Consider the following 24,931-nt stretch of genomic DNA (forward strand, 5'->3'; position numbering starts at 1 on the left):
AGCTGTATTTTTAAAGTTATGAAGGTTTAAATCAAAACAATCCAACTGCAGTTGCATTGAAATTAATTGGAATGCACAACCAAAAAATGAGATTTCTGAACAATTTAAAAAAATGATGGTTATCTCGTTTTGCAACGAAACTCTTCATATATATATATATATATATATATATATATATATATATATATATATATATATATATATATATATATATATATATATATATATATATATATATACTCACACACACATATAAACGGATAAGGAGATTAAGCGGAGATTAACTTCTTTAACTCAAAATCTTTCTTTAATTTATAATGGTCTGTCATGGACCCCGTACCACATATGAGATACTGTTTGAAAGCTTAGAATCTCTACTTTCTGCAGATATGCATCACTTTGAAATATCTTTCACTGTAAGAAAGTTATTTACAATTAATTTACACTATCACCCCCCATATTTTTTAATATCAGTTAATATTCACATACCGTAAAACTTCAAATAATAGCCGAGTCCCAAATAGACGCCTGTCTCTTTCAGACGCCTGGTGTGACGACAGGTTTGGGTAAATAAACGCCTGTCTCAAATAAAAGCCTGGTCTGTTTTTTTTGTTTCGGGTTGTATTTAATCTTCTAAAACCCGTCAGATAGTCTGTTTAAGACAGTTCTATGGTGCAGATTGAACACGCTAAAGTTTTTTTTGCTTACCGGTAGATGTCACGTGACAGACGCCGTCGTTCCTTTACTCATCACTATGACAACACAACAAGCTTCGTCGCCAGGATTGAGGTGATGATGACAGTAGCGAAGTGGCAATCGGGAGAGTCAGGACTTTTCCCGGTGGGCCGGTAGTGTTTTGGGGCCGCTGATAATAGCCGGGCTTTCAGTCTTTTGTCATGCATGCACTCCCCCCACACATTGTATTTCTCACGCGGAAACACTATTTATCATATTTAATATGCTGTAGCGCCTAAAATGTATCTGGCCGCACTGCTCTCTCTCTCTATCAAGCCCGTCTTCCCTAGAGTTCTAGTCGAGCGAGCCAATACAAAAAAAATCAGAAAATAGCACTGTTGTATCTGGGTAAGATTTCACGCAACAACCAATAAAAAACATATCATTGTTTGCTTTATTTATACTGTCAATAATTTAAGACTGTTGTTATTACACGAACTAATTTGTTAAACACATTCAAATTAAAAATAAAACGTAATATGTGGTAACCTCCTGCTGTCATGCTGGAACAATTAAATTAAAAGCCTGTCTCTTATAGACGCCTGTCTCTTTTAGACGCCTGGTGTGATGATAAAAGCCCGGGCTATTATTTGAAGTTTTACGGTATTTCATATTTTTCAAGTATGACCAACATGGGCAAGCCTTATATCAAATGAAAGCTCTCACTCTCAGGAATAAGGCTACAGCGTTATTTTTGTCATATCGTCACCACGTAACAATCGTCGAATGAATAATGATGTAAAAAATTGACTTTTGTAAAGGTATGTGAAACTTGAGCGTGAACTGCTCAGATAGCACAGATAGCCACAAATGCTACACCATCTTTTATCTTAGGTCCTACTCTAAAAAATTAGTCCATTCACAGCATTTTCTTTGGTTGTGTGCATGAATAATCCCTTGCTATTTATTATATGTGCAAAACAAAAAATTAATATTTATGAAAAATTTATTTTCACACCCTTCAGTAAAATAAGAATAACTTTTGAAGGCGACATGCTAAAGAGATCATTCTTTTGGGTGTTTACTGTCTGCTGCTGGTAACAACCAGAACTGTCTGCAGTCAGCTAGAGCACACAAAACCAGAGTTATTCACTTTCAAATACAATGTTTACAACATCAAAAAGGCAATTTGGTGTTTTGTCATATGAAAAACACCCTAAATAACACTATTTGTCACAAACAGCAGCTTTTTATGTAACTTCAAAGGGTTTTCTGCAAAATGATATAAAGATATTGCATTTATTCCACTGTATGTGGTTATGGGGACACTTCAAATATTTTTAGGTGGAAATTAAATACAAAAAGGGTATTATTCCTCCTTTCAGTAGGAGTAGAATAACTTTTGCATAGATTATGATAGAGTAAAAAAATCCTTTTTCCTCTGTAAGCTGACAATTGCTGGAATCAAACAAAACTGTCTGCAGGTTTCGTTACCATTCAGGGCCAGAGTTATCAACCCGTTTGACTAAGGCCGGAAGCCCCACTGCCGTCCTTAATGCAGGTTCAGTGGCAAACGGGTCTGTATGGCATACTATTCAGAAGACACATGAAAGCGCCAAAATCGCAACCCGACCATACGTGCCAATCTGTTTGACTAAGGCCGGAAGCCCCACTGTCGTCGTTAATGAAGGGTCAGTGGCAAACGGGTCTGTATGGCATACTATTCGCAAGATACAAGAAAGTGCCAAAATCGCAACCCGACCATACGTGCCAACCCGTTTGACTAAGGCTGGAGGCCCCAATGTCGTCGTTAATGCAGGTTCAGTGGCAAATGGGTCTGTATGGCATACTATTCACAAGATACACGAAAGTGCCAAAATCGCACCCGACCATACGTGCCAACCCGTTTGACTAAGGCCAAAGGCCCCACTGTCGTCGTTAATGCAGGTTCAGTGGCAAACGGTGGCAAACTATTTAATGCAATTCATTTTGAAGTGTTCATGCTGATAAGGTTTTTATTTATTTATTTGGTTGGTCTGTGTTATGACCGTAAGTGCTTTGTTCTGTAAAAATAACTATTGCGAGTTAAGTACCTTTACTAGACAAATTATGCGAATGCTTTGTTGAAGAGAAAAGTTAGATTAAAAGTCCTGATTTAAAATTATCGACTGTGTCTGAATGTCAGACATCGGTTGGTAAATCATTCCAGAGCTTAGGGGCTAAGTAGGAAAAAGATCTTCCACTTTTAGACACTTTTGATAGTCTAGGGATAATCAAGAGACCAGAATTTTGCGACCGTAGTTTGCGTGATGGATTGTATTCTGACAGTAATTCTCTAAGATATGAGGGTGCTAGGCCATTTAAAGCTTTGTAGGTGATTAGTGATATTTTAAATTGTATGCAATATTTAACTGGTAGCCAGTGTAAAGATGCCAGAATTGGGCTTATGTGGTCATACTTCTTAGATCGAGTAAGTACCCTTGTAGAAGCGTTTTGAACTAGCTGAAGCTTGTTTACCTGATTTGCATGGCATCCCGCGAGTAGCGAGTTACAATAGTCTATTCTAGAGGTCATAAAAGCATGGATAAGCTTCTCTGCGTCAGATGTAGACACTATATGGCGTATCTTTGAGATATTTCTAAGATGGAAGAATCCTGTGCGGCAGACGTTGGCAATATGACTATCGAAGGATAAGTTGCTGTCGAACATCACACCTAAGTTCCTAACCGTGGAAGATGGCACCAGAGTGCAGCCATCTATTCAATTCAATTCAATTTTATTTATATAGCGCTTTTCACAACTGTTAATTGTTGCAAAGCAGCTTTACATGAATAGATGTAGAGGAGAACACAGAAAATCAATAGATAATATAAGTAGTAGAATATAGCGGCTTAGGTTAAACCATACAAGCAAGCGTATTAGTAATGTCACGTATACAGTGAAGTGCTAAGTTAAGCCAAAGTTGGCTGACTCTCCCTGGGACGAAAAAACCCCCTAGGAGAAAACCCGGTGGGAAAAACTCCTAGAACCACAAAAACCCTTAGGAGAAATTTTTATATATATATATTAGGGGTGGAACAATACATGTATTCGTTTCGAACCGAATCGGTACGGGGGTCACGGTTCGGGGCATGAATTTAATCGGAGAATACACGGTATGAAAATAAAAAAACTTGCGTGCAAAATAATTAATGTAATGCGGAACTACTGTTAGATAGGCGGGTTCTTTATGGACAGCTAATCTGTTGCCCCGCTTTAGCTCTGAAGCTCTGATTGGCGCCGATGCATCCGAGCTCCGCCTATGTATGCACTCTATCAGAGGCCGTCTACATTCTCTGGCACTCTGCATTTTTTTGTCACGTCGACGCCGGTCCAGTCAGTTAGTGAGCAGCGAATGACAAGTGGTGTTCCATAAGAGTTAGACGCTCCGCCAGCCTCTTTAAGATCGCAAGTTTGGCAAAACTTCAGTTTTCCAGTCAGTTACAATAGTACAGGCGAGAGAGTGGTGGAAAAGACGAGGACAGTGCGTCGGCGTTGTTAGCAGTTGTTAGGTATGTGAGTGGAAATACATCTAATCAGGGCTCTCAAGTCTCACGCATTCACCTTGACACACACGCATTTCAGTCAGTTCAAACGCCACACTTTGTATTTCTCACGCTGAGAAGTAGGAGATAAATTGTCCTGCTATATACAACAGGCATACGCAGGGCAGTTCTGTCGAGTTCAGCTGCTTTCAGTTTTTTAAGCGTGCTCAACTTTACGCGGCGCCATCAGCGTCAGAGTACCGCGAGAAATCTTGCGGAGGAGGCTGATTTCAAATCGCTCTCGCGTTACTCTGACGTCATCCACTTGTCGTTTCTTGCAGCGCCTCGTGAAGTCGTACACACCTATTAATTCATCCTACAAGCCTATGTTTTTGTTCTTTAGTACATTGATATGAAATAAAAATGTAATTTTAAAATGTATTTAGGTAACACTTAATACATTTGAACCCATATTTGTATGAAAGATGAGTACAAGAGTACTTAAAGTGGTATACATTTTTGAAATACGAGATAGTATGTTAAATGCATTTCAGTTCATATTTATGACATCTCAAAATAACACTGATAAGGACACCTATGTTTTTAAGATTAGCTTAAGTACTAAAAAAATGCCTTCTTCATTTTTGTTTTGCTTTTCCCTCCATTGTACCGAAAGTGAATCGAACCGTGGCGCCTGAACCGAGGTACGAACCGAACCAGGACTTCTGTGTACCGTTCCACCCCTAATATATATATATATATATATATATATATATATATATATATATATATATATATATATATATATATATATATATATACAGTGTTTCCTCTAGGATTTTTTCCAGCTGTGGCGGCAGGGGGCGCCCATGATGATTAAAAATGTACATTATTTTTTTAAATGTAGAATATAGTTTACAGTAAACTAACATGTATTTTTTATAATATTCATGCTTTCGTTTACTTTTCCTTATATTTTTTCTTAAAAAATACGTTTTATAGCTTCGTAAGGATCTTTTATTTTAGTTTTAATGTAGTGTGCAAGTTCATGCTCGTGTTTAACGTTACAGAGCTGTTGCAAAGTCACGCACAATCCTGTTTGATAATCCGCACCGCAGTGATTGACGGAACACCCGACCAGTTATCCGACATCAGCAGCAATTTAGTCCACACTCGGCCCATTTGACATAAAGACCCCGACCCAATCACACCGCAAATCGCGCAGTTAAATATAAACATTTAAGGGTCTTCAGACAGAGCTTAAACACAAATAAGCACAGGACCATTTAAAAACGTCTATCTATCGGAATCGAGTCGAATTTTGGTCTTGGATGTTAGACCCGCAGTTAACTCTTGTTTATTGATTCCCGACCTGCATCTACAACGCAAATGACACATTAATATACATCAAATATATGCGTTTCACCCGCGGGTACCCCGAGTGCCCGACCCTGCTGTCTGAAAACAGATGAATCCGTCTCACCGTCTGCCTCAAGTTTTAATTACCAACGTCCTTCTCTTCCCACGGGAATAATGTAAGTTTCCTTACAAACAGATTCGACTATTAATGTCTTGCATTTCAATATGAGTAGTATTCAGAATTTAGCTTTTTTTGGACAAATATCTCGTCATTAAATGTGAAACTTTGTGAGTGTCGATCTGAAGAACGGAAGATTGACAGTTGAGCGGTCAGCAGCACGCTGCGCTTATAGTCTATATTCTGAATAACTAATGGCCCGATAAGTTGATAATATGAGTACAGTGATTCCAAATGAATTTACAAAAAACTCGTAATATGTTAAATCGAAAGTTTAATCATGTCTCGCAGCCCTGCGCTGCGTCCGTGTATATGCGCCGGTGAACAGCATACGCGTGATGACCTTGAACCTTAAATTACCCTACATTTATTGTCATACAGATAAAAGTAAAACAACATTAGAAACTGTAAATGTTGTATTTTTATTTGTGTAAACTCACAATAAGGAGAAAACGTTGTGCTTATTTAAAATCCTTAAAAACATGACGTGCTTTCTGCTGCTTTGTTTTACAGCGCGTCACAAAAAAGAACAGAAACTTAAATACTTTTTTTATTCGTTTTGTCAATCTGATAATTATTTAAGTGTAACATATTTCGTGTAGGCTTTTTTATTTTATTATTATTTCTCAAAACAGAGACGTAGCCTAATCATCATCTGTTGATTTAAATCTATGTGTGCATGAAACTAAACCCATGGGGAAATTGATATTTAGGCGATTTATTTATAAATGAGTGAACAACGCGAATCCGGAAAGCAATTTATTTATTTTTAAAGACAGACAGTCTGGCAGGGCTCTTTAATTTGCGAGCTGCCGCCGTGGGCTTTGTCTAGAAGGGATACAGCAAATGCCGAAAAGTTTAGGATTAGATTTGGAGGTAGAATTATGAGGATGAAAACAGTGGCTCTGGCTAAATGAGATCCAAATACATCCTACAATCGTGTGAAATTTTGTGTTTAGAGTTGGGTTTGGGTGAAGGATTATGATAAAACAGTGCTCATACGGCAAGATTACGTTTGCTGTATCCCTTCTATCCACAACCGCAGGCGTGGCGGGGATGTTTTAGGCGTGGCGGCCCGCCACGGTAGAATGTATATAGCGGAAACACTGTATATATATATATATATATATATATATATATATATATATATATATTAGGGGTGTAACGGTTCTCGGTAAAGAATCGAATCGTCCCGTCATCCTCCCACGGTTCGGGACGCACGTGCACCACGGTGCACCGTGTTTGATTCGACCACGCATTTCTAATATAGTTTGGTGAAAAAACAACGCATAAAACTGCTAATGTATGGTTCTGAATAAGCTCTGCGTGTGTTTACGTGAGAGTACCTGTCCAATCAACTCATAGTATGCAGATCTGTTGCCAACCTCACAGTTCCTCCTCACGTGTTGGTGTGTGTGCTGTGTGTGTGTGGCGCGGCCGGTTAGCGCAGCAAGCTAAGGAGAAAAGACGCTAATAGAGGTACTGCCAGCTTCATTTAAGTCTACTGTAGCAGCGATGCTTAGAAAACATGGACAAAACTGTAAAAATTTGCGAGTGCCGTATGCTCAAGCACTACAGCTAATATGACACGTCGCTAATTACGCCGTCATCACCAGGGTTTGTTGATAGATAGCACGCGATCACAGGTGAGACAGAAATTGAATGTGTTTAAATGTTAATAAACTGATCTTCTAGCGAAAAAACGTGAATATATTGGAATAAAATATAAAAAGTAACCCAGTGTTCTAAGCTATTTTATGTGCATTTGAAGTTACTGTAAAGCTGGTAGGCTACATGTAATATAACATGACATGAAAATGTTGATTTTGGCAGAGGTTAAAACGTCTTAGGTTTTTATTTTTGTAAAGAAGCCTGTTGTGACCAAAGTGTAACGAAACGCATCGAACCGTGACGCTTAAACCGTGATACGAACCGAACCGTGAGTAATTTGAACCGTTACACCCCTAATATATATATATATATATATATATATATATATAGGAAGCGGGTAAGCGGATTAAACTGGTTCAGCCGGTGGTCGCGCATCGGCTGAGCATCACGTTGATGGACATCTATGTGCAACTTGTAATCTGACATATTATGTTTGTAGCGATTCAGAATAAGAAGTATCTCTGTCTTATTGGAGTTGAGCTTAAGAAAGTTATGTGCCATCCAGTCACTAACATCGCTAATGCAGTCTGTTAGCTTAGAAAACGTGTGTGTTTCGCTGGGATGTGAGGAGATGTAAAGCTGGGTATCATCCGCATAGCAGTGAAAACTTATGTTATGTTTTTTGATAATGTCTCCTAGGGGTAACATATATAACGAGAACAGGATAGGACCTAAAACTGATTTCTACGGTACACCGTATTTAACCAGGGAGGGATATGACTCTTCCTCATTTACATAAACAAAGTGAAAGCGATTGGTTATATACGACCTAAACCAGGCTAGCGCCTGACCACTGATACAACATAGTTTTCTAGTCTATTGAGTAAGATTGTGTGATCTATTGTGTCAAAGGCTGCACTAAGGTCTAGTAATATAAGGATTGAGATTTTACCACGATCGGATGTTAAAAGGAGGTCATTTGTAACTCTAAGCAGCGCTGTCTCTGTGCTATGGTGGGGCCTGAATCCTGATTGGAACTTTTCATATGTACTAATATTTGTCAAGAATGTGTGTAACTGTCTTGCCACTACTTTTTCTAATATTTTAGAAAGAAAAGGGAGATTTGAGATTGGTCTGAAGTTTTTAAGCTCTCCCTGATCAAGCTGTGTTTTTTTAATCAGCGGTTTAATAACTGCTAGTTTATAAGCTGTTGGAACGTATCCTATTTCTAGCGATGAGTTAAAGATATTTAGTACCAAGGTTGACACTACAGGGAATACCTCTTTAAGTAGTTTTGTGGGACCGGGGTCTAATATACAGGACTATGATTTGGATGATGTGACTAGTTTAGAAAGCTCATCTATTGTAGTAGGTTTAAATGAATCAAGATGTTCATATGGTAATCTAGTGTTAAGTGAACTAATTGGTAGAGTGGTGGCTGCTTGGGTAGCTACGATGTTTTCCCTAATAGCCGTAATTTTGTTAGAAAAGAAGTTCATGAAATTGTTACTATTGTGTTGAAGTTTACTATTGGTTTTTGTTTGTTCTTTGTTTCTTGTCAGTTTTGCAACTGTGCTAAAGAGGAAACGAGGGTTATTATGATTCTCATTTATAAGCTTGCTAAGATGGGTAAATCTGGTGATTTTAATAGCCTGTCTGTAGTGTTAACACTCTCTTTCCATGCTGCACGCCATACCTCTAACTTTGTGCTTCTATAATTTCTTTCCATTTTTCTAGCTGCCTTTTTAAGGGCTGCGGTGTGATGGTCATACCATGGAGCTGGCGTTTTTTCTTTGATTCTCTTTTTTCGAATTGGAGCAACGGCATCCAATGTGTAAGAACAGACATTGTTCAGGTTTTCTATTACAATATCTAGATCGTCACAATTATCTGCTACATGTTTCATTTGGGACAGGTCTGGAAGAGTGCTAATAAAGCTATCTTTAGTGGTGGAAATTATTGTTCTGGTGATCCTATCTAGAAGTACAGTGTATGACACAAGGTAATGGTCAGAAACTGCATCACTCTGAGGTGATATTTCAATGTCATTAATATTGAGTCCGAGTGACAGAATTAAGTCTAATGTGTGCTTACGAGTATGCGTTGGCCCTGTCACGTTTGGTCTGATATTGAGAGAATTCAGAACATCCATAAACGCACGTCCTAATGCATCTTTTGGGTTATCCACATGGATATTAAAATCACCAACGATAAGAGCTTTATCTACAGTGACTACAAGCTCAGACAGGAAATCTGCTATTTCTTTAAGGAAATCTGCATGGTGGCCCGGAGGTCTATAGATTGTAGCTAAAGCAAAAGAAAGCTGTTTCTTGTTACGATCAGTTATTTCCATATTTAACAACATTAGTTCAAATGATTAAAATTTTAGTTCAGATTTTTTGTTTACTTTAAAAATTTTGTTGTATATTGTAGCTACACCACCCCCTCTCCCCAGAGTGCATCTAAGTTTTGGTCATTAATTATTTCACTGACAATAGGTTCTTTATTGGTAAGCGATCCAATGTTAACTCATTCACCGCCATTGACGAGTTATCTCGTCATTTATGAGTTCATATTTAAGTAATAAGTATGCCTTTCTGGACGAATTTCAAAGTGAAAGTGTAATACCGCTTTTATCCACCAGATGGATAAAAAAACGAATTTATCAAAAACGGAAGTTTAAAAAATATAACGTTTTATTTTAACTCTCTTTATGTTTGATAGTCATTCTGAGTCTGATCTCTAACATAAATTTCTTTACAAAAACGCAATTTTTTAAGCTGTTTGCTCAAAATGTTGTATTTTTTAAGAGAAATATCCATATTTCAGTGGTTAAATTAAGTAGAAAAAAGTAAATATATAATGAAACGTTTTTCCCCATTTTGTTTGTTTGTTTGTTTGTTTATTGCTTGTTTGAAAGCAGAGGGTGTGTTCTTTAATTTGATATAATTTGTATGTTTATATATTTATAGAAAATAATTTTTCCTGCAAGGAATTTTGTGAAAATTTTGTTAAAATCACAAAAATGCAGGTGGGCAACTTTTCTCAAAAAGGCTGGCGGTGAATGAGTTAAGAAGGCCGAATTTTAACATTCGAGGTTCATCTGTTAATGTATTGTTTTCTAATTTTATGTTAATCAGATTTGTACCAGATGTGGCAAGCGGTGCTCTGTATTTGATTGTTCGGGGAACAGATACAGTTGAAATGTGTTGATATTCTGATAAGATCGACTCGAAGTGCTGGGATATAAGTGATCTTGACATATCACGACAGCTAACAGATGGACGGTTAAGCCAATCCGTCTGTTTCCTGACCTGGGCCCTGGATAGTCAGACTATATCAGAATAAAGACTATAGCACTTCCTTCCTATGACGGATGGAGGCCATCTCGGTTTAGGAGGAATGGTCTCCCCCAGAAATGCTTCCAATTGTCTATATACCCTACATTATGCTGAGGGCACCACTTTGACATCCAGCCATTGAGAGACACTAATCTACTATGTGTTTCATCCCTCCAGTAGGCGGGGAGGGGACCAGAGCATATTACATTGTCTGACATTGTTTTTGCAATTTCACACATCTCCTTAATAGTATCTTTGGTGATTTCCGACAAACGGAGCCTGGTGTCATTCGTGCCAGCGTGAATAACAATCTTAGAAACTTCCGCTTAGCATTAGCCAGCACTTTAAGTTTAGATCTAACGCTCTGGCTCCTGGTATACAGTCGACTATGGTGTTTGGTGCCTCAATGTTAGTGTTCCTGAGTATAGAATCTCCAATGACCAGGGCACTTTTAATAGGCGTTTCAGCTGGTGTACTGCTTAGGGGATCGAATCTGTTAAAAATTACCGTATGGGTCTTAGAAGGACGCCGTGTATGACTATGCCGCCTGACAGTCACCCAGTTAGTCCACCAACTTGACTCTGATGTCGGAACCGAGCCATGTGTATTTTGATAAACACTATGCACGCTCGATACAGTATTTGTAATATTTACATTAGCATCTGATGTCGGAACTGAGCCATTAGTCTTTTCGCTCGATACAGTATTTGCAACAGTAACATTAGCGGTTTTGCTATCCTCAACTAGCGTTCGGACGCGCGATTCTAGTTCAGCAACCTTCTCAGTCAACCTTACTACTTCAATACACTTAGTGCATGTAAACCGCTCTTTGCTAACGGCAGAAGCTAAACTATACCTGTGGCAAGTAGTACATGTTACAATAACAAGCGGAGTCTTACCGCTTTCATGCTGGGCGATGGCGTCTTCGTTTACCCGAACGTGGTCCGTGGAGCTGCATTGCGTAGGGTGTTGCACGCCTCGGTCGCTTGTGGACGTCCGGAGCCAGGGTGAAGTGGGCGCTGTACCTCGCGTTGGATCCGCTAAAACCGGGTATCAACTCCTCCACAGCTTCCCGCTCAGGTGAGGACAGGTCAGAAAAGCATATATCAGATGAATCCGCCATTAATGTAAAGCTGCTTTGAAACAATTGAGTATTGTGAAAAGCGCTATATATAAATAAAAAAATAAATAAATAAATTGAATTAGATCAGAAAATGCTAGCTTCAGCCGGCACCGTTTGTTGATGTTAGCAGGCTATATGCTAACACTGGGTGTTTATTAGTGATAAATCGTTTCACGTGATAGTACTGCTCAATAATCGTATCCGGTAAAGTATTCCTAGGATAAACTAATAAGTTATATTATATAAATAGGAATAAGATGGTAAGAAAAAAGGATTTAGGTGATGAACTCGACGGAGCTCCGATGCACAATGCACAATTTTTTTTAAGATAAAAGAGGTGTATTTGCAGTCAGCATTAAAGGCGGAGTCCATGTTGTTTGAAAGCCGATGTTGATATTTGAAATCACCTAAACAAACACGCCCCTACCCCAATAGAATCTGGACCTTCTGTTGATAGACCCGCCCCACACATACGCAACCCGGCATTTGATTTGATTTGATTGGCTATAAGTGTGTTTTGGTAGTCGGCCCGTCTCCTTCTCCAAACCGTTTTTCAAACATAGTGGACTCCGCCTTTAATTTGTCAAGTATTTTTGGAAAAGGTGTTTGTAGTGCAACATGAATTTGTGCCTTTTTGTAACGGTAAGAAAATGTGCCTTTCCTTTGCTGAATGTAACATTCTGGATGGGGTGTATGAATGCAGGAAAGTGTGAAAGTATGCCAGTGTGGTGCCAGTGAAAGTTCTGTAAGTAAGTAATGACTTATATCTGACACACGCTTCAATCGGTAGCCAGTGGAGAGAGGTAAAGAGTGGTGTAACATGAGATTTGAGATTACCAGGGCCTGGATCAGGAGCTGTCTTTGCAATGTAATCAGTGAAGGACATTTGGTCATCAAAGATTACGCCATGGTTTCTGTCAGTTTTGAAAGAAGTAATGGTTGTGTTGCCCAGTTGAATGGACAGGTCATACTCTATCTTGGGTTGTGCCGGAAAAACAAACAGCACCATCTTCGCTAGGTTTAGCTGGAGGTGGTGCTTCTTCATCCAAGCAGAGATATTGGCTAGGGAGGCTGTAATGCATGCTGCTATGGTGGGATTGTCTGGGTAAAAAGAGAAGATCTGTGTGTCCTCAGCATGATAGGAGAAGCCATGTGCCTGTATGATACATCCTAAACACTGCATAAAAAGAGGTGTATCTGTACTAGGAAACTCCTGTAAACACCACTGATTTTCGGAAGTATCTACTAGTTCCGCCGACGGTAAACTACTAATTCCACCAAGTTAGGAAACTCCCGTAATTATACCAATTAAAGGTTGCATACATAAACAATGCTTTTTAAATTGATAAATATACAGAGAAAACAATATAAGACCAACATGCATTAGGGAATTAAGGAAATATGAGCAAATAAAATAAACAAAATAAAAGCAACAATGAAAACTACATTCAAAGCAGAACAATGTTATGTAGTAAATGATCTAAATAAAATGAACAACTACATTGATCTTGCTTTAAGAAATCAGTTCAAGCACTTTTCGGATGGGATTAGTTTTCCAAACAACGTTTGAGTTTCAACATGTCCCCCACGACGTCTGTGATTTAATGTACCAATTCGGATGGGATTAAAATTCTCAGGCCATTCTAGAGCTGGGAGTGTCTGTTTCATGTGTTTGGGCATTGCAGAAGAGCACGTGCTCTGTATATGCGTGTTTGTAAGGTTTAATATTTTGCTTGAAAATTTTTAACAAATCAAAAGAACTTTTACAAATCATACTAAAGTAGCCTACATGTTTTATATAACTGGCTGCTTATAATAAACCCAACGATTTGAGGAAATAATGATTAATAACAATTTATTATCTTTATTATTTAACATTACCATTCTGGAGTTGGACAAAATAAGTTTAAGTTTACCTCAAAAGTTAACGATATTACAGTGGCCAGTCTTAACAGTGTTTGATATTCAGCTCGTCCTGATTTAATTATTTAATATTATTTTATTTCGCCGAATGGGGAAAAAACATCCATATCTGAATGAATGGGACTCAGGAAGTACAATATATATACGCGGTAGACCTTACGGCAGATTACTTTGGCCAAAAGACAGCAAGAACCGCGTTTTCAAAAGATATTGCGGGCAAACACAGACATTTGCATCCGGACGGGATTAAATTTCTCAGATGACCTCTCAGTTTGGTGGAAAACAGTAGGTAAATTGCTCTGGAAGTTTTACGGAGGTCATCAAAACAGACATGGCCGATTCGGACAGGATTAAAAACACAGAGGACCGCTGAGAAGCACGATTTTCTCAGAGGTCCCCCTGTAAAACTAATCCCGTCGAATAGGGCTCTAGATTCAAATGCAGAGCTCTGTCCTGGAATTATTCAAACATTTCTAAAGCATATACTTGTCGGCAAAGGTAATGTTGATGCACCCTCATCTGGACAGACATCTCTTGGGAGTCCTGTGGAAATATAAAAAGTATATAAAAGTATTTGGCATTATACACTATATAAACACACACACACAACAAATCAAATGAAATACAATTGAAGTTGTACATTTTAGAAAGTTTACATTAAACTGTACAAAGATACAACAACAAATATGATCAAAGAAATGCATAATATTACTTGATATTCTGTGTTGATGTCCTCAGAGTTTCTGTGTCGTTCTGCAGCTTCATTACAGTAGGCTACTTCATTATAGTTGTCTATCAAACACAGAATAAAGAATATATAATCACATACATCATAACATGTCTGTTTACTGTTAAACCTGTTGGATTTAAAAAATTAATTATTAAACTTACATCATTTTGGCCAGATTGCAGTCACACCAATTTCTTCAGTGTCTGGATCAGTCTGATGTTTTAGCTTCCACTGTTACTTAATTATATTTCTCTGGCAAACACAGAATTAAAAAACAAAAATCACATACATCACAACACATCTATTTACTATTCAACCTCTTTGATATAATAACTTAATTATTAAACTTACATCATTTTGGCCAGATTGCAGTCACATAAATTTCTTGAGTGTTTGGATCAGTCTGATGTTTTAGCTTTCACTGTTACTTAATTATATTTTGCTGTCAAACACAAAATAAAAAATAAAAAACACATAAATCCCAAATCCCAGGATCAGATCAGGACAACATGGAAATCGGTGGGTAAAGCAAAAATCTGAAGCAACAGAATAATTGAGTGTAAGGAACCTGATTATGAAAAACATGTCATGACAGATAGTATTTATTAAACAAATGGGTTTTGAGTTTAGACTTAAATTCATGCAGTGTCGTTGTTGCCCTCAGAGACAGGGGAAGAGAGTTCCATAGCTTAGGGCAGGGCTATTCAATTGGCGGCCCGCGGGCCAAACCCGGCCCCCAAGGTAATTTGATCCGGCCCTTTATGTAGTCTGTAAAAAAGACATCTCTAAAATAAATTTAGTAAGTTAGACAACGGGCCGTACAGTTACGAGTTGATGCGCGTGCGTCTGTTTCATGCAGCATGAGCTGCAGAGCGCGAGTCACGTGACTGGTGCGAGCAGCTGTGTCACGTGATTATATTTGCGCTTTTGTCCACAAGTTCAAAGCGATCACCTCCCCCGCTCGCGCCCGCGTCTCAAGACGCGATAGCTGACAGACAGTGGTGAGTTAAGAGACCGGACTCTATGGTTGTTTTAACTTCATTTGTTGTATTTTCAGCTTAAAACACGGCCTTTTCCGACAATTGTTGTCTGATATGTTTATGCTTATCCACAATGACATTAACGTTAGATAAAGGAAACTCGTTGAAACGATTTTGTGAACTAGACAAAAAGATCCTGCCGTTTCTCCAAAATTCAAAGCAGACAAAGGCTCAAATATTATGCGAGTCATCGTTCTCACACAAGAATGCAATTAAAACGAGTAACAGTTAGTCGCCCATCGCTCACAGCACAGCACCTGCACCACTGTATGCGTATCATGCTGACAAACATACACCTGATTTTACTGCTCTTGCGAAATCTAAAAACATATTCTGTTTATTAGAAGGTAGCCTAATGTTTGCCAGTTATTAAGATGGCTGTTGTAGTTTAAAAAGGGCTACTGTAATAATTAGCTTTTGACAAAAACAGCATAAAACGTCTCGGTTACGTATGTACTTACGTATGCTTTTGATATGCAAGGGCTATAGTATCCACAATCCAATGGGACATCCTCTGCTTGGTGACAGCTTTTCCTTTCTGCTGACCACCGTAACAAACAAAGAGCTGATCTGAGGTCCTAAAACTTTGCGTCCTGTCTATATACACACATAGTGCACGAACAGGGCATAACAAAGCCATGGCTGGGTCTGCCTCCTCCAAAGGCAGGGCTTGTAGGTTCACCACTTGATCTCTGAAAGGAGTGGTGGGAACTTTGGGCAGAAAGCCGGGCCGAAAAGCATTAAATGAGCAGTAGCTTTAACCCTGCGTTGGCGCATTAAAATATTATTGCAGATCGAATATTCGACCATTCGTGCACATCCCTAATTTTAATCGCAATAATAATGTTGAATGTCTGTTATTCTGGATGTTAATCTGAATCAATGTTTAGTCTGAACATTAGAGGTCGACCGATATGGCTTTTTCTTTTTCTATGGATATTTAGAAATCAGGGCAGCCGATGGCCGATATGTTTGGCCGATTTTCTATATGTAAATAATAATCAAAATGTTCTCATCATTAGCAGATATTTTAAATGTAAAAATGTCACTATTTAAGTCAAAGTATTTAAAAAAATTATGACTGGTCTTTCTGAAGAGTTTTACAACCTCCTCTGCACCATGCATTTATCAGACACAGATATTGCCTGACACTCTGCTGTCATCATCTTTGATCAGTTTTTTACCATGGCTTTTATTGCTTTGTAGGATAAAAATCCTTATTTGGTAGACCTGATAAATTATTTATTCATCATAAAGTTAACATAGTAAATGTCTATGTTTTTTAGTTGAGACTGTTATTTAGGGCAAATCTTTCTAAACACATTTACATTCTTATTTCTGAGGCGCTATAAGTGACTGATTGTGCTGACAGTGACTTCCTGTGAGTTTAGTGTTGGGACTAGTGATGGTCAACCCGGATCTTTTTAAGGATTCGGGTTATTCTGAGTCACTCACTAATATGATCCGGGTTGTGCGAGTCACTCGAGTCACTTGAGTCACTTGGTCAAAATCTCCCATTCCAATCGCTAAGTCATACTAATGCCAACCAAGCAACTCAGATCACATATGCAGCTACGAGTCTAGGACTCCTCTGCTCGCAAAAAAGGGCTCATGTGACCCGAGGAACTTCTAAAAAACATGCATGTCCGTGGTTACATTATCAATTACATAATTGTAAAAGTTCGGTGTGTTTAGTTTCATTTCATAACGACAATTATATCAACACCACGTTTAGAAGATGTCAGGCTTTGTTGACTTGGAAGTGAGAGGAACGTGTCCTGTTTCAGATTGACTTAAAAGATCCACGATAGGCTTCGGTTAATGCAGCCACACAGTCACTCATCCACGCAAGAACATGATCTTGTGAGTGAGTCCCAGACAGAGCCGCCCGCTCCTGTACGGGTCCTGTGAGTGAACCACTCGCAACACTCTGAGTGACTCAGTCAACAAGAGGAGCCGTGTACGTCCGTCGGTGGCGGATCTTTCCAGCAGCACTGCTGCAGCAGTCCTCGTATTTAAAATTTTTAAACATTTGCAGCCTCTACCCAAAACATTGTGCCAGTCAAATATTGCAAAAGATTAGCCTACATGAGTCAGTGGGTTAATAACAAGGCTCGTTTCTAGTCCAGGATTCAAGCTCTGTGTGTTGAGTCACTCTCTGTGTGAATCCCCGAGCCACCAACCAACTCATTGTCGCGCGCACGCATCCCTTTGTACTCGGACTCGGAGCTGCAGGAAATTACGATCCGGAATAGCAGTTTTTGGCTCACTCGGTACCCCCAGTCGACATTTGGTGATTAACTCGTTGTTGCAAGTTATAGAACCTATGGCAGCTTATGTAGAGTTATTTGTTGTAATTCTGTTGCTTTGTGTTTGATACAATTTCTCATTTTTAATGCAAAATCTGAGAGGACTCAACTGACTCGGGTTAATGGTCACTAAGGACTCATGGTTCTCGAGTCATTTTAGGGATCGGGTTAAATGATCCGAGTTTCGAGTGACTCGCTCATCACTAGTTGGGACAGATCTTTTGTTTCAACCGTTCATTCAAACGAATCCGTTCAAAGGAGTCAGTTCGCGAATCGGACGCATTGTGTTGTAATCCAGGCTGAGCAGCGCAAAACTGTAAACAAAGTGTTATTGTAACACTTAAAACATTTCCTCTGTGAATATGATCTGGTCTTCCGACCTTTCGCCATCGAGTCAGTTTTGTTTTGAGTAATAAAAGCAGCCCTACTGAAAAATCCAGCTAAGACCAGCATAAGCTGGTGAGCTGGTTTTAGCTGGTCCCCAGCATGGTTTTAGCTGGTTTTGCTGGTGTAGGAAGCTGGTTTTGCCCACCAGCATGACCAGCTTTGTCAGGCTGGGAGGACCAGCATAAACCACCTTAAACCAGCTACAACCAGCTAAAACCAGCTACCAGCTTATGCTGGTTTTAGCTGGATTTTTCAGTAGGGAGGGAGACAGTTTAAAGACAGAAAGCGTGCGCGCGCGGCTCTGCTCTCTCTGTCACGCAAAGAAAGATCATCATCACTCATTAATCACATGAAATGAGCCTAATCTTTTTGTTTAACAATTTTTATTGATTTTTCATTAAACCATGTAACATTTTTACAACACATTTTGGAACAGATGTATACAGGCAAATTATGACTGTGTTATACAGATAATGATATCTATGAAAATACCCCCTACCCCACCCAACCCATTATCCCAGATTATCCCTTTAAGTCCAGATCTGTCCAAGAATAATTGTCCAATGAAGTGCTGAACCAACTAAAGATTGTTAGCACATATATAACACAGAATAAGTAAGATGAGGCGTCTGGCAATTAGGGAAGTGAATGCTGTGATGGGACAAGTTTGGGGGCGATTTTCAGGAGTAAATCCAAACATGGCACATATAGGGTTGGGAGTAATGTTTGTCTGAAACATCTTAGAGTAAGCACTAAAGATGTTGGCCCAGAATGTATTAAGTTTAGGGCAGGACAAGAACATATGTAAATAATCTGCTGGTTGGCCTTTACAACAAGGGGATGCAGGGTCTATATTAGGGAAGATTTTCACCAGTCTAGTCTTGGTCAAGTGTGCTCTTAGAACTATTTTAATTGTATCACACTATGTCTGGCACATGGGGAAGATTTATGAATTGAGTCAAGCACAGCTTTCCATTGATCATCTGTAAATTCCTCCCCTAGATCATCCTCCCAAAGTTTTCTAATCTCCTGCAAAGAGTGTGGAGAAATATTGCATATGTTATTATAAAGATTTGAAATTAAACTTTTGCGTGAAGGGGATAGAGAGAGAATAGTGTCAACTGTATTATTCGGTGGAAAATCTGGGAAAGAGGTTGTACTTTTCTGGACAAAGTGCTTAATTTGAAGATATCTAAAAAAGTGGGATGTGGGTATATCAAATAGTTGAGAGAGTTGGGCAAATGATCCGAACTTGCCATCTATATAGAGATTGGAGATGGACTTAATACCCTTCGCAGACCAAGTTCCGAAGGTAGAGTCTGAGAGGGAGGGTGGGAAATTATAGTTATTCTTTATGGGGGAATGCACCGATGTTGTTTGTAACTTAAAATGTCTTCTAAATTGGGACCAAATTCTAATAGAGTGACAGACCACTGGGTTAGCACAAAATTGGTTCCGAAGGGGAGGAGAAGGGGCGCACAGTATGGAGCCTAGATCGGATGCGCTGGAGGCAAATTCCATTTGCTTCCAGGTCTCGCTCCCACTGGAGCACTCTCCTCCCATCCAGTGTAACATTTTCTTAATATTACATGCCAAGTAATAGTAAATAAAATTGGGTAGAGCTAGGCCCGCTAAATTTTTAGGTCTTTGAAGGGAGCTTCTTTTGATTCTGGGTGGTTTACCGTTCCAAATAAAGGAAGATATACTACTTTCCAGAGAACTGAAGAATGATTTTTTTATCAGGATGGGGATATTTTGGAAGAGATAAAGAAATTTTGGTGTGACCACCATTTTGATCAGATTAATTCGGCCTGCTAGGGAGAGTGGAAGATTCATCCATCTAGCCATGTCTTTTTTACATTTTTCAAACAAGATATTAAAATTTTTAGTAAAGAGGGACAAAAAAGTAGGAGTAATCTCTACCCCTAGATACTTGAAGCCCTTATTGACTATTCTAAATGGAAAGTGTGATGCAGGGATTAAAGTGGCTGCTTGATTGAGAGGAAACATCTCGCTTTTTTCAAAATTGATTTTATAGCCAGAGAGGCTTCCAAATTGCTTTAGAATATTGAGTATGTATGGAACTGAACTTAGTGGGTCTGAAACATATAAAAGAATGTCATCTGCATAAAGGGATAGTTTGTGTGTGACGCCCCAACGCACTATGCCCTTGAAATCCCTTGATTGTCTAAAAGCAATGGCCAGTGGTTCAATGGCAATGGCGAAAAGTAGTGGGGACAGACTGCAGCCTTGACGCGTGCCTCTGCCTAGAGAGAAATACTCTGATTGCTGTCCGTTCGTAATTACTGACGCTGTTGGATGGGAGTAGAGGAGTTTTATCCAGGAGATGAAGGTATCTCCAAACCCAAAGTTTTTTAAGGTTGCAAACAAGTATTGCCATTCAACTCGGTCAAACGCTTTTTCAGCATCAAGAGATATGACCATTTCTGGAGAGGAGGATGAAGGGGAATAAATAATATTAAAAAGTCTTCTAAAATTTGAACTAGAGTACCTATTTAGGATAAAGCCTGTTTGGTCTACAGCAATGATTTGTGGAATAACAGTCTCCAATCTAGCCGCCAGAACCTTGGATAAAATTTTGTAGTCCACATTCAGCAGGGAGATTGGGCGGTAAGAGGAGCACTGGAGTGGATTTTTTCCATCTTTTGGTAAAAGCGTAATTGCGGCTTGTCGTAAGGTTGGTGGGAGCTGTCCGGATGACAGAGATTCATTAAACATGGCTTGGAGCAGTGGGCATAGCTGGGGTGCAAATTTTTTATAGAATTCAGAGGAGTACCCGTCTGGACCAGGAGTCTTGCTACTTTTCAGGGAATTGATAGCTTTTAGAATCTCAGATTTAGAGATCTCACCTCCCAATAAAGAATTTTGTTCAGTTGGAATAGAAGGAAATTGAAGGTTATCAAAGAAGTGATTGAGCTGTGAAAAGTTATCTTCACATTCAGAGCTGTATAATTTATTGTAGTATTGTTTGAAAGTGTCATTAATTTCCATGTAGTCTGTCACAATCTCTCCTGTTTGATTATAAATCTTGGGTATAAGGCGAGAGGATTGGGCTTGTCGAGCTTGTTGGGCAAGTAGCCTGCCAGCCTTATCACCTGAATCGTAAGCTATAGTTCGTGCTTTATTGAGTAAGTAAATGGCCTTATCTGTGGAGAGTAAGTCATATTCTGTCTGTAATCGCAGTCTCTCTTTGAAAAGTGCCGGAGATGGAGAGGAGGAGTAGCGGTTATCAATATCTGCAATGGCTTGTGAGATCTCTATGAATTTTGATTCTCTTGCTTTTTTTGTTCTAGAGGAGTATTCAATTATTTGTCCCCGAAGGTAGGCCTTGAGGGTTTCCCAAAGGGTCGATTGTGAAATTTCTGGGGAGGTGTTGGTTTCAATGAGAAAGTTAATTTGAGAAGATATGTGATTTGTAAATTGTTCATCTGCAATGAGAAGGGGGTTAAGCCTCCAATTGCGGGCGGGCCTATGGCAGTTGGGTAGAGCGATGTAAAATGAGACTGCACCATGATCTGAAACTGTGATACTATGATATGTGCAAGAGCTAACATGTCCCAGCAGTCTATTGTCCAGAAGAAAATAGTCGATTCGAGTTTAGGTGTGATGGACATTTGAGAAGAAGGAAAATATTTTTTTATTATTAAATTTGAATCGCCAAATGTCCGAAACACCATTGTGAGCTATGAAATCATTGACAACTTTTGCAGATTTGGTGAGGGGTTGGGGCTTGTTAGATGATCTGTCTAGCACGGTACTGAGTACGCAGTTAAAGTCGCCACCTATTATCAACTTATGATCGCTATCCCCAGGTATGGCAGAGAACAATTTGTTAAAAAAGTTGTAATCATCGTAGTTAGGAGCATAAATGTTGATCAAGATGACAAGACTGGTGAATAATCGGCCAGTTACAATGACAAATCTCCCATTTTTATCAGAAATTACTTTCTCAGCCTGAAATGGAATGTCCTTATGTATGAGAATTGCTGTCCCTCTGGCCTTAGCATTGAACTGGGAGTGGAACACTTGACCAACCCAGCCTTTTTTAAGATAGTTAATATGGTGGTTTTTAAGATGGGTTTCTTGCAGGAAGGCTATGTCCGAATTTAATTGTTGTAAGTATGATGTTATTTTTTGTCTTTTTACCCAGTTATTTATATACCCTTAGTATTAAGAGAGACAAAGTGAATGGGCCGACTTTGGTTACAACTAATTTTAGATGTCATATTTTAGAGGATTGGGGGGTGTATAGCGAGTATCGGCATGGGCAAAAAAGAAAGAAAGAAAAAATAAGGGAAAAAAAGAGAAAAAAGAAAAGGCAAATTGAGGTAAGATATCTGGAAAGGGATCGGGATTTTTAACAGAACTCAGAGCTACCAGGTTATAGAACATCAACCTTACACTTGAACTCTGTTTCACAAAGTAATAAAGCAAATAGATTATTACAACTTCCAACGTGTAATTGTGCAAGACACTGTGTGTCAGGTAAAGACAACATGAACAATCTTATGCTATAACAATGCTGTGTGTAGTCATGTAGGTATGTGTGTATAAATTATACTGTATGTGAAAGGATGCATATCTATCTTAGTGGGCTTCAATGTGATTTCAATAACAAAGGACTCACAGAGAATCATAGTAAAACATTGAACGGAAAGCAGCATTGTAAAAAAATATGTTTTCCAAATTAAGCCATGTATTCCACTAATGATAGAAATAAGATAAAAAGGAATACGTTTGAAAAGGGAGAAAAAAAAACAGTAATAACGACAGTAATAATTATTATTAGAAATGAATAAACAATAATACTACTAATAACAATATAGTAGAACACACACCATTTAGGCAACCGCTGTATTACATAAGCTTAACTATAAAAATAGAGAGGCACAAAAAAAAAAAGTAAATAAACAGAAATTACAACCTTGTCCCACCGGAGGCTAAACTATGTGTATGTGAGAGGAGGCGTGTCTATCATAGTGCCCTACTATGTGAATGAAATAACAAAAAACTTACAGAGAATCGTAGTAAAACCTTGAACTGGAGGCAGCATTGTAAATAAGGTGTTTTTCATATAGTAAAACACACTTCATTAAGGCAACCGCTGTATTACATAAACTAAACTATGAAAATAGAGAGGCATAAAAAAAAGGGTAAACTAACAAAATTACAGTGTTGCAACATTGTCCAACCGGAGGCTGCACGGCAGCTGATTTAAACATTGCAAAGCGAGGAGACGTAAAGCTCACCAGCGACAGGGTGACTGCCTCCGTCTCAAAGTATTTTTAACATCGTCCAAAACAATGTCTCATGAATTCGAGGGAGTGGAAGAGATACCTGGCCGAAATTTTTTGAAGAAAGACCGAAACTTCTTCGGGGGAGGAGAAAAGTAGTTTCTGCCCGTTTTTATCCGTGACTTGAAGTTTAGCTGGAAAAAACATCCGGTAGCCGATTCCAGCGTTTCTCAACTGAGACTTCACTGTGTAGTACGCTGCTCTTTTCTTAGAGACCTCCGCGCTGTAGTCGGGGTAAATATGTATCTCGGAGCCGCGGAATGAGAGGGACCCGGCCTCTCTGGATAATTTCAGGATGCGCTCCTTGTCTTGGTAACGGTGGATCCGTGCAATGAATGGACGCGGAGGGTCATCCTGTCTTCTGCGTGAGGAGACTATTCTATGAGCCCTGTCGACGGAGGGGGGTGAGGAAAAAGCCTCTGTTCCAAAGGTTTCTTCCAGGAATACCTCCATGAAAGCAGTTGGATGCGAACCTTCAACTTTCTCAGGTAGGCCAGTAATACGGATATTATTGCGCCTCGATCTATTTTCAAGATCATCCGAGAGAGTTACTAGCCTGGTCTCCATATCGTTAAGTGACGTTTCCATCTGTTGAATGGTCTGGTCATGTCGATCAATAGCCGCTCGGTCAGCAGAGAGTTGGACGGATAGTTTGGCTATAATGCGATCCTCCATCGAGTTGAGAAGCTTCTCCATATCTGCCAAGGTTAGCGGCGCGTTGCTAGCAGCACGTTGTTCATTTTGGTTAGCCTGCGTGCTAGAGTCTTGGCTATCCTCGGATGTGCCCTCCGTAGGTTGGTTTTGTTTTTTCGGTTTCCCCATCATTAGTACGTTTCCACACAGGTTTGCTCAAGTTAACTGTAATAATTAAATGTGTAATAATCGAATTTGGAAAGGATTTCAACAGAGCTCTCCCAGCTTGCGACCTACTCCGTCATCGCCCAAACCGGAAGTCTCCATGAGCCTAATCTTTGCACGGACAGTGCACTGCGAGACATAAGCCCGTTGCGCTGTTGTACTGGCTGCTTAATTTGCGCGATCCTGCCATCATTTACTAAAGCTGTTCAGTTTGTGAACAAGGCATGGCTGCACACACACGGGAGCGATCTGCTTGCAGCTAGAGGCAGCGACACGAGTTCTACAACAACGCTTAGGTGCCTGCAGATGCACCTGCCTATTAATCGGCCTAATTTTGCAGCAAAATCGGCCAAAGTCGTTTTTTTTTAAATATGCCAAAAATCGTCCAATTAATCGAACACGCAGGTTGTTGGAGTGGACAGAACTGGTCATAAATTCAGTGGGTGCAGGAGAAAACACAGAAAAGCAGGAGAAAAACTTAGAAAAATCAGTGGACAACATAAGAATCAGAGTAAAGCAGTTAAGATTAAACATAGTAATGATGTAACTGGCGGCCTT

At 39.3% G+C, this 24,931-nt stretch overlaps 1 protein-coding gene and 1 long non-coding RNA gene across 2 annotated transcripts in view; one reads left to right on the forward strand and one right to left on the reverse strand.

Moving 5' to 3' along the window:
* Positions 1–24,931, forward strand: part of adcy1b (adenylate cyclase 1b) — a 579,599-nt gene that overhangs the window by 237,938 nt on the left and 316,730 nt on the right. The window lies entirely within an intron of this gene.
* LOC141366722 (uncharacterized) lies at positions 14,446–14,904 on the reverse strand. The gene is made up of 3 exons (XR_012371364.1): positions 14,816–14,904; positions 14,626–14,716; positions 14,446–14,526 (listed from the first exon to the last, which is right to left on the reverse strand). It is a non-coding gene; the product is annotated as an uncharacterized lncRNA (long non-coding RNA).

The sequence above is a fragment of the Misgurnus anguillicaudatus genome, chromosome 2 (genome assembly GCF_027580225.2).
Source record: "Misgurnus anguillicaudatus chromosome 2, ASM2758022v2, whole genome shotgun sequence".
NCBI lineage: Eukaryota > Metazoa > Chordata > Actinopteri > Cypriniformes > Cobitidae > Misgurnus > Misgurnus anguillicaudatus.